This window comes from Helianthus annuus, chromosome 14 (assembly GCF_002127325.2).
Source record: "Helianthus annuus cultivar XRQ/B chromosome 14, HanXRQr2.0-SUNRISE, whole genome shotgun sequence".
NCBI lineage: Eukaryota > Viridiplantae > Streptophyta > Magnoliopsida > Asterales > Asteraceae > Helianthus > Helianthus annuus.
In genome coordinates this window covers 78,618,654-78,628,638 of record NC_035446.2, presented here as the reverse complement: position 1 = coordinate 78,628,638, position 9,985 = coordinate 78,618,654, and the positions used below count along the sequence as shown (strand labels likewise).

The window sequence follows — 9,985 nt, the reverse complement described above, 5'->3', positions numbered from 1 at the left end:
GGTCCTATTATCATATAATTTAATAGGACACTTAAAATGTAGATCCTAATAAATTACTTTATAAGACATTTAATTGTTATTTTCCCATTATGTGGTACTGTATTAGGACACTTGATCATCTAGGGTCCTATTATAACATAACTTAATAGGACACGTTGTAGTTAAGTCATAAACGTTTAGTGTTACAGGACCCCTTCTAGTCGAAGTCATGTTAGAACTTAACTTAATAGGACTTTTGACACTTAGGTCTTATAACTTTAAACTTTATTGGACACTTAATCATTGTGGTGTTATTATAATACACCGTAATAGGACACTTGATAAATGACTCATAAAACATTAGTTTTATAGGACGCTTATTCGCTAGAGTTTTATTATAATATAACTTAAAAAGACACTTGACACTTGGGTCTTATAAATTTAACCTTTATAGAACGCTTAATGGTTGTGGTGTTATTATAATACACTATAATAGGACATCTAATATTTGAGTTATAAAACATCAGTTTTATAGGACGCGTATTCCGTAGAGTTCTATTATAACATAACTTAATAGGACACTTGACACTAGGGTCTTATAACTTTAACCTTTATAGGACGCTTAATCATTGTGGTGTTATTATAATACACTGTAATTGGACATCTGATAGGTTTATAGGACACTTATTCGCTAGAGTTCTATTATAACATAACTTAATAGGACACTTGACACTAGGGTCTTCTAACTTTAACCTTTATAGGACGCTTAATCACTATGGTGTTATTATAATACACCGTAATAGGACACTTGATAAATGAGTCATAAAACATTAGTTTTATAGGACGCTTATTCGCTAGAGTTTTATTATAATATAACTTATAAAGACACTTGACACTTGGGTCTTATAAATTTAACCTTTATAGAACGCTTAATGGTTGTGGTGTTATTATAATACACTATAATAGGAAATCTGATATTTGAGTTATAAAACATCAGTTTTATAGGACGCTTATTCCCTAGAGTTCTATTATAACATAACTTAATAGGACACTTGACACTAGGGTCTTATAACTTTAACCTTTATAGGACGCTTAATCGTTGTGGTGTTATTATAATACATTGTAATTGGACATCTGATATTTGAGTTATAAAACATCAGGTTTATAGAACACTTATTCGCTAGAGTTCTATTATAACATAACTTAATAGGACACTTGACACTAGGGTCTTATAACTTTAACCTTTATAGGACGCTTAATCACTATGGTGTTATTATAATACACCGTAATAGGACACTTGATATTTGTGTCGTAAAACATAAATTTTATAGGACGTTTATGTAAAGTGTCGTATTTTTTGATAGAAAATGTCCTACATTTGGATCACAATGGAATTTTTATTCCCTCCTAATTTCTACTAAAAAAATTAGAAACTCTCTCCCACTTTCATTCTTTGAATTCCCGTCATAATAGGATCTCAAACTATTCAATCCTTCATTCAATCGATATTCAATCGATGACCTATTATTTGCTTCAAGCAACTGCTGTCTGTGGGAATTAAACCCAAGAACTTTCCCTTCCCAACCTAGGTGTTTTTAAAGGTTTGCCTTTGCCAATAGACCACCATCATATTGGTTGGATATTACATTCTTGAAGCTTAGAAACAACCCTCACTACTAGAAAATAGGGCTATTGCAACTTTTTAGAAGCAATCTTTTTCAAAACAGTTGTCTTTGACTCTAATGCAACTCCGTTGAACATAAAGGTTGCATTAGAATATCCAATGCAACATTTGTTATAAAAAGTTGCAAATTTTACTAACAATTGCAACCTTTTTCTTAAAAGGTTACAAATTTTATTGAAAATTGCAACTATTATGAAAATTTAAATGCAACTCTTATTTTAAGAGGTTGCATTTTAAAAAGTTAATACAACTATTATTTTGAATTCTAAGCATTATTAACGACACTTGTAATTATGTTAGATTTTTTATACTTTAAAAAGATATAATGTTTACACCTTATCAAATGTATATAAGTTTTGAAGTTAAATTAAAAGAAATAAATTTATAATTCAATTTCTCTCTTCCCTCTTATCTTATTTGAATTTCTATTCCCCCTCAAAATTTAATCTTTTCCCTCTTCATCCAAAATTTATCAATCTCCCGCTTCTTCCCCATCCCATATCCCTTGAATTGCCTTTCTGGAACATTTAGAAGTTACCACCACACAAAATCAAAAAAAGGAGCATAGCAGAATATGTGATGCTCAGGGCGGCTTGCACTATCTAATTTCTCAGGCCCCCGAATATATTTATATGTACTCTATGTTAGGGTTAACATTGAATGAAGAATAGGGCCAAATTGGAGAAACAAAGTTCATTGGAGATTTGACGGTGGACTGACGATAGTAAATATAATTGATTTGAAGTCTTGGCCAACCATTCATTTATAGGTGCGTGCTTGAAATGCCAATGTATTTTGATTATTGGAGCTCCTAATTTGAGTGGGTCTTATGTGCTTAACATGCCATTTTTTCTTGCTTTTATTTGGTGTGGGATTAGATGGAATGGATTTGTATATTCGTAACACTTGGATTGATATGTATGATGGAAGAATGTGCATCTGATAAAAGCACGCCAGGTGTTCGATGCTATGCCAAAGAGACATTCATTGAAATTTATTAGTCTGTAAGCTTTTACTTTTATATATGCCAACAAAGTCTTTTGAGTACGGATAATCTTTTTTGTGATATTAGTTAATTATCAAGGTGGAAGGTTTAAATAGAACTTCTTCAATCTGGTTTTATTTATTTGAATAGAGCGTGCCATTTTAATCGAATAGGGCTTCTACAAGGTGATTTGTATGCTTAAAAAAGATGAAGAGTTTTCAAGAAATGAGTTTTAATTAATATTTTTTAAAATCATTGTGAAGTGGCTATAATGCACAAGATAAAAAAGGTGAAAACCGCTCTTAAAGCTTAGACCACCCGTAGTGGGCATGGAATTGGGTGTGGAAAATGCCACACAATGCCCACCACACCTCCCCCTAGGCATTTTTTGCCTTTTTAATGGCGTTTTCTTTTCCACGCCTGAGATGATTGTGAATTAGGGCTGGCATATCGTGTATACCCGTACACGATAAGACACGACACGATAAGACACGATACACGAAATCTCATACACGAACACAACACGATAACTTATCGTGTCCTTTTATTCAAACACGAACACGACACGATATACACGAAAATTACCTGTTAATACCTGTTAACACGACTGTTCGACTGTTATACACGAAAATTACCTGTTAATACCTGTTAACACGAACAAAAACACGAACACGACATGCTATCTGAGAGTTACAGAGGGAGTTTAGTTTTTTTTTTTTTTGAATTGAATGAGGAATGAAAATAGAAAGGAATTAAGGAACCCACACGCATATGGCTGATGAGTTTTATTTAATTTAATTTCTTATCGTGTACTAACCGGTATTAACAGGTAAACAGGTATTTAACCTGTTTATATACGAAAATTAACAGGTAATCTCGTGTCTACCTGTTTGATACACGATAACTATTAACTTCGTGTAGGTTCGTGTCGTGTATTCGTGTTAAATTGCAAACCCAATTGTGAATGGCCAAAACGATCCTCCCACATCTATTTTGAACCCTTTTTATATTTATTTAAAAAAAATTGAATAATAATCGAAGGGGCAAGAATGGGGCTTGAACCACTACGCCCTTTTTGGATGAAAAATGCCCTTGATGACGTGGCATCTACATGTCAGAAAACGCCCCTTTTTAAATGTTTCTAGTTACATTGTCCTAAATAATCCCACTTTCTCTGTAGTCGCATACCCCAATAGTTTTGACAAAAGAGATCACTCTTGCAGTGTCATTCTTGATTCATTTGAGCTTTGGTAAATTAGTTTCACTGGTATAATCATTGTTTTTGTTCATCACCGGTTCATGAGGTTTGTCTAATTCTTTGGTGCTTGATTAATCTATATTAATACTAATTTTCTTATTGCTTTTGCCAAACTGTTAAGTAATAGCACAAAAAAAATTCTTATACAAAAAATTATGTTTTTGAATGCAGATGGATTCCAAGATTTTGAAGAACTAGAGGTTTGTAAGGAAACACACGAAATAGAGTGGGAAAATTTCTATAGAAGAACATATGTTTTCAGGTTAGTTGTCATTTTTTTAGTTTTTGTTATCAACTAGAACTTTTAGAGGTGTTGTTGGGTTTCTAGTTTTTCTGCTTGGCTTAATCGGGTATTTTCAATTTGAAAATGTAACCAATACTTGAACTAATTTATCATAGTTTAAGTCTTTTTTTCTTTATGGGTTTCGTTATACTTAAAAGACAAAAGCATTGAAACTCAAATATAATATTTCATACATTTGAATGGAACCGAAAATGCAACGGGTGAACCGATTACCCGATTCTTAAAATCCGACCTACTTGAACCGACTTACTCGAATCTTAAACGGGTCAGTGGGTTTATTAAGGCATCCGTAGTTTTTGACGGGCCTAAGAACATTAATTTAATCACCAGGCTTTTAAATTTGGTGTAGATTTAATATGATGTTATTCGTGGATATCTTTTTGTGTCAAACTTTAGCATTCCTTTTTATGAAAAAATGACAGGTTTTAATGTTTACTTATTTTCGCCAAAACATGTTTTGACCGGAATCAATATGACCATTCATCTTGACCTGACACTGGCTACTTGATCTTTGTTCTCTTGATCTAGTCTTTGAAAGATGCAAACTTTCACTGTTTCACATAACTACATTTTTCTGTTCAACTTTTTAACACTTTACCTCATATTTCGATATCAAGTTACTAATTTTCTTGTGTTTTTACAGACTTTGACAGCTATATATAGCAACTTCTTTTCATGAGCCACAACCTTTGACAGATTCTATATCTCGGTTAAGTGACTATTAATAATTTTTTTTACAAAATACCATAGACCTAATATATGTCTGATGTTAAAAAAATGGTCTTCTTTTTTCAGCTTTGTATGGGTTAAGTTACTAAGTGACATAAATTTCTAGCCAAAACCATGAGTAGAAATGGTCAGAAGAGGTGGCCATAGTTCCAACATTTGATGGTAGACATGTTTAATGGAGCCTTTCTTGAGGAACGCTGAACTTGTATCTTTATCAGAATCATACCATCTGACAGACATCAACAAAGCTTGGAGACTCTGATGTGGAGAGCTATCAAACAACTATCACTTGAAGATCAAGACAAGTAGAATATTATCTTTATTATTAGGATGTTATATGTTGATGTTATACAATAACTATTAGGATGTTATATGTTGATGGTCTATTTATAAAATTGGTTTTATAATCTTATTTGGGATATTAGGACCATTTTCTTGATATTAAAGTAGCTAGAAGGTTACATCATAAGGGTTCTATAAATTAATTTTAAGTACATTTCTATGTGTATCAAAAGATTAAAAGTAGGTAATCACATATTAGAACATTGTAAAAGTTTCCTAATATGTTCTTTTTAGGACGCTATTTAAGTTGTCTATAGACATATTATGCGACCATAAATTTGGTTTCATAATCTTATTTGGTATATTAGGACCCCTTTTTTTGGTACTAAATTAGCTATAATGTTACATCATAAGTGTCCTATCAATTAATTTCTAAGGACGCTTGTAAGTGCATCAAAAGATTAAAAGTATGTAAGCACATGTTAAAACATCGTAAAAGTGTCCTAATATGATTTTGTTAGAACACTATTTTGGTTGTTCAAAGACATATTACGTGACCATAAAATTGGTTTCATAGTCTAATTTGAGATGTTAGGACGGTTTTTTAGTTCTCGTACTTATTACGACCCCTTTACATGAAACGCTTTTACCGTTGGTCCTATTAAATGAAAGGTCCTATAAAATAGCATTTTAGGATCCTTTTGGGTGTACTAAAAACCCAGTTTTCTTGTAGTGGAACTAGATAATACTTTTGTATGACATACTTTCGTACTTTAAATTCCAAATCCGAATCTTCCATCTTAAATCTGTTGACTTACACACCTTCGTTTCCTCATGTAGGGTGACTTTGGTTTTCCATCCTTTAACTAACAACTCTTCACGGGATTTCAAATGAATCTTTGCAAAACCGTGAGTACACTTGACCTAGTTACACTTTAACGCACTTTTAGGTGTAACAAGTTTATTTATCAAAATACATGATTCACATAAACATATTCAAATCACTCAATCCACCAAACATGTTTTTTATATGCTTAGATTTTCATGCTAGAATACATACATGCTATTTGTCATTAACTTAGCTAGCCTACCTTAACAAATATAACACTATAGGAGTAGTACGCCGCCCGTCGGGGTATTGTTAAACTCATTATACATAACGGTCTCGTTCGCTTTAGTAGCGAGGGATGCACATTATTCTTGTGGACACTCGGGTTTGACTTTTAGTTATGCATGCTAGTTCAACCTTGTATATAAATTAGCATGTTGGATTTGAGAAATTCTTTTTGTACTTATGCTATGTATTTAAAACTTGTGTACTCTCCAATGCTTTTGTGTTGAACTATACTTTTAAACATGTTGAGGTCATCAATTGGGGGTGGGGGTGAATGTTAGCGGCAATTGATTAGGCCCACTGGACTGGGCCTATCCCGAGTTCTCTAAGGGGGGCAGTGGCCCTATGTGAGGATTAGGGTAAAGTAATTATTCATCAAGTTTGGTGATTAGTATAAATACATTAGCCAAGTTTAGGATTAAGGTATCATGAGCGTTTACTGTATTAAGATTTTGAGTCTATTTTCCTTAGTATAATAAAAAAAGTGAGTTGTCTTGAGTTGTTTGTTTGTTCTTTCGATTAATCTATTAATCTATTGGAGCTTGAACTGTAACCATGTTTTATAGCAGCCACTTTTGATTGATATGGTAATAGAACATGGGCGCAAATATATTGATGTGTGTAAAATGCAACATATAAATTACATCAAATAAAGCATAAAACTAACCCTTTTTTAGTACTAATGTTGAAAAAAGTGTGCTTTTGTCTTCCTTTTGTATTTTCAAGATTAAATAAGCATATATGAACAAAAGAAGCAAAAATGCAGCTTAATCTAACATAAATACAAGAAAAGGAATAAAGGTGGCATGCTCGACCCCTCGACAGCATCTTCCGAAGCAAGAACAAGAGATCAGAAGGACAAAGTTGTAGAAGCTTCTATTTACCAACACAGGGGTGTGCCCAGCTCAACACGGCCGTGGTCAACACTAAGATTCGCAGAATCCAAGCAAATCTTCATAGTACAGATACGCTTCTGCACACGGGGCCGTGCCCAGCTGACACGAGGGCATATGGAGCTAATACAGACAAACTGCAATTAATGATGAAAGAGAAAGTGGATGGACACGGGGCCGTGTCCGGGCTTCTGTGCAGGCTATAAATAGAGGTGCTTGGTTCACTTCAAAAGCATCTCTTTGCAACCCACCTCTCTCCCATTTCACCCACACTCCACCACCATCACAACACCCACATCCACCACCATCATCCATCATCCAACATAGAGTGTGTGTAGTTGTCTCGGGATTCAAGATTGATAGTAAGAGTTCTTGACAATCAAAGGCCATGTTTGTCTAAGTCTCTTACATCACTTGGTGAAGACAAGCATTTAGTGTAATACTTTTGTTTTTTTTATCTTTTCACACTTTTAGTTTGGTTTTGTATTAATGACTTTAATAACTAGTTTCTTATGTTGAAGGTGAAACTTCCTTATCATTTGTCTGTGGTGTCTTGGCGTTATTTTACTGTCTATATAAAATAAAAGATTTACACCATTTATATCTCTACGGTCTATATAGAGATATGTTGGCTACCTGGTCGGGGGTTAAGGGAATGGTTTTGTAAGGTTCTTGCCTTGTTCATTGTATAGATCCTGCAAGGACCTGGGTCAAGCTTACTAGGACCTCTTTCAATACCCACTGATATTGGATGGTAGGGGTGCGAATGGCTTGATCCCCTCATATGTAAACTACTATTAATACATTAACCCGGCTACTTGTTGAATCCCTGCTGACTCAAACCACTTAGCCGAGGGTAACGTCACCTTCAAAAGAGGGGCCTACCACATTACGCATTAATAACTTAATTAATTATCTTTCAATAATCCAACCCTTTAGGATTGTATCCTTGCTGACTCAAACTACTGGGTTGAGGGTAACGTCACCTTCAAAAGAGGGGCCTACTACTATAACTAAGATACTCTCTTAAAAAGTGCAAAACTGCGGAAAACATCAATGGTTACACGCCCCGTGCCCAATCTTTGGTACTGGCAATCCTGTTTTAAGTTACACAGTAGCTGAACACGGGGCCGTGCCCACTAAACACGCCCCATGCCCAAGTATCAGATACTAAAAATAGAACCGTAAGATCCCGACGGTTTGTAATTTCCGACACAAACATGAGCGATACTAATTTTTTTTACTACCGCTAATCTTATGGTACGTGGTGTCAAATATGTGGCGGAACCCAAGAAGATTTAAAATGTTATTTTTTAAATTACACTCCCCACTATATAGACCCATCGTTTTTCGGTAGCCTTAAGAGGGGCGAGAGTAAAAATAATCTCTGTCTCTCCCTAGAATGCTCTCAATCATCTATTCTAAATGAAATGATTCTTAATGAATAATTTCAAATGGAAGATCTAATTCATAATTGGATAAAAGAGCTTGAGATGGACATAACTAAATCATCTCAAGACAATGCCCAAGAAGAATTATTGAGATCACATTCAGATAAAAACAACATCGTCGCTCCCGAAATCACCTCTAACTCTTGGGAAGACTTGAGCGATAGTCGTCCCTGTGTCGATTGTGCCACGAAGAACTCCCCATCGACTTCCGTCGATGCATACATAGACTTGAGCGATTCGAGATACACCTTCTTTAACGAGAGCCGGATAAGGGTTGGACTTGTCCACTTACATTTAGCATAGGAATCACCCTTTCCGATAACCTCTTGCATTCTCGTCTAAAACTAGGGCAACTAAGGCATCTCAGGAACTTCGATGTTGTTCCGTCCAGTAAGGAACCACCCGATCCGGATAAATTCCTTAAAAATAGACAAAACTTCATAAACAGCTTCTAGGCACGGGGCCGTGTCCAGGTCAGCACGCCCCCGTTTCCACCAAAAGATTATCGTCTGACTTTCGGTCAGAATATGGACAAAAAGTGTCAGAATCTCGTCTGCACACGGGGTCGTGTCCAGCCGACACGGGGCGTGTCTAGCGTGCTGTCGTTTTCTATAAATGCAGCAAGATTCCTGCACATTTTGGACCATTCCAAAGACAGAGATTTGGTGGCATCTTCACATATACCATACTAGGTATATTCTAAAGAAGGTTCTCAACAACCATCTTGTCTTTTCTACTTTTGTCCATTGCTTTCTTCTTCATTTTCCCTCATCACCTCCATTAGAGCTTGAAATCACCATAGATTCAAGCTTTATTGTGATATTTGTTAGATTTTTATCGAATCTTGTTAAAAATAAGTTATTTCTGCTCAAAAATGCTTCAAAAGACAGAAAAATAATTTAAAACTCCAAGATTCCTTGTTCCAAAAATCTGCAGAGAGGTGAACACGGGGCCGTGTTCGAGGTACTGTTTCGTTAAAATGAACTCTTTTCGGTTTGTTTTCTTAGAATGTCGAGCAGAAACAGCGGTACATCCTTATCACACTCTAGGAACAACCGACAAGGGAGAAGGTCAACGGTAGAAGACTCCCTCGTCAACTATGTATATGCCTTGAGAGAGGCCATAGATGAGATGACGGGGGTTGAGGAAGCTTTGGTCGACCGTATCAATCATTTATCGGTGGGTCTAGAAGGGTGTCTTAGGGAGGTCAACCTTTTGCACCAAAGGTTGAAATAGTCTCGCTTCTCCTCCTTTGGTACCAATCATTACACAAAAGGCATGGAATGTGGTACCAGAAGTTATCATA

The 9,985-nt window shown here is 35.1% G+C and overlaps 1 long non-coding RNA gene across 1 annotated transcript; it reads left to right on the top strand.

Moving 5' to 3' along the window:
* The first annotated feature begins 2,083 nt into the window (after positions 1-2,083).
* Positions 2,084-5,358, top strand: LOC110908532. Its single transcript, XR_002574678.2, has 5 exons — positions 2,084-2,432; positions 2,542-2,667; positions 4,078-4,168; positions 4,854-4,919; positions 5,006-5,358. It is a non-coding gene; the product is annotated as an uncharacterized LOC110908532 (long non-coding RNA).
* Positions 5,359-9,985: the final 4,627 nt, after the last annotated feature.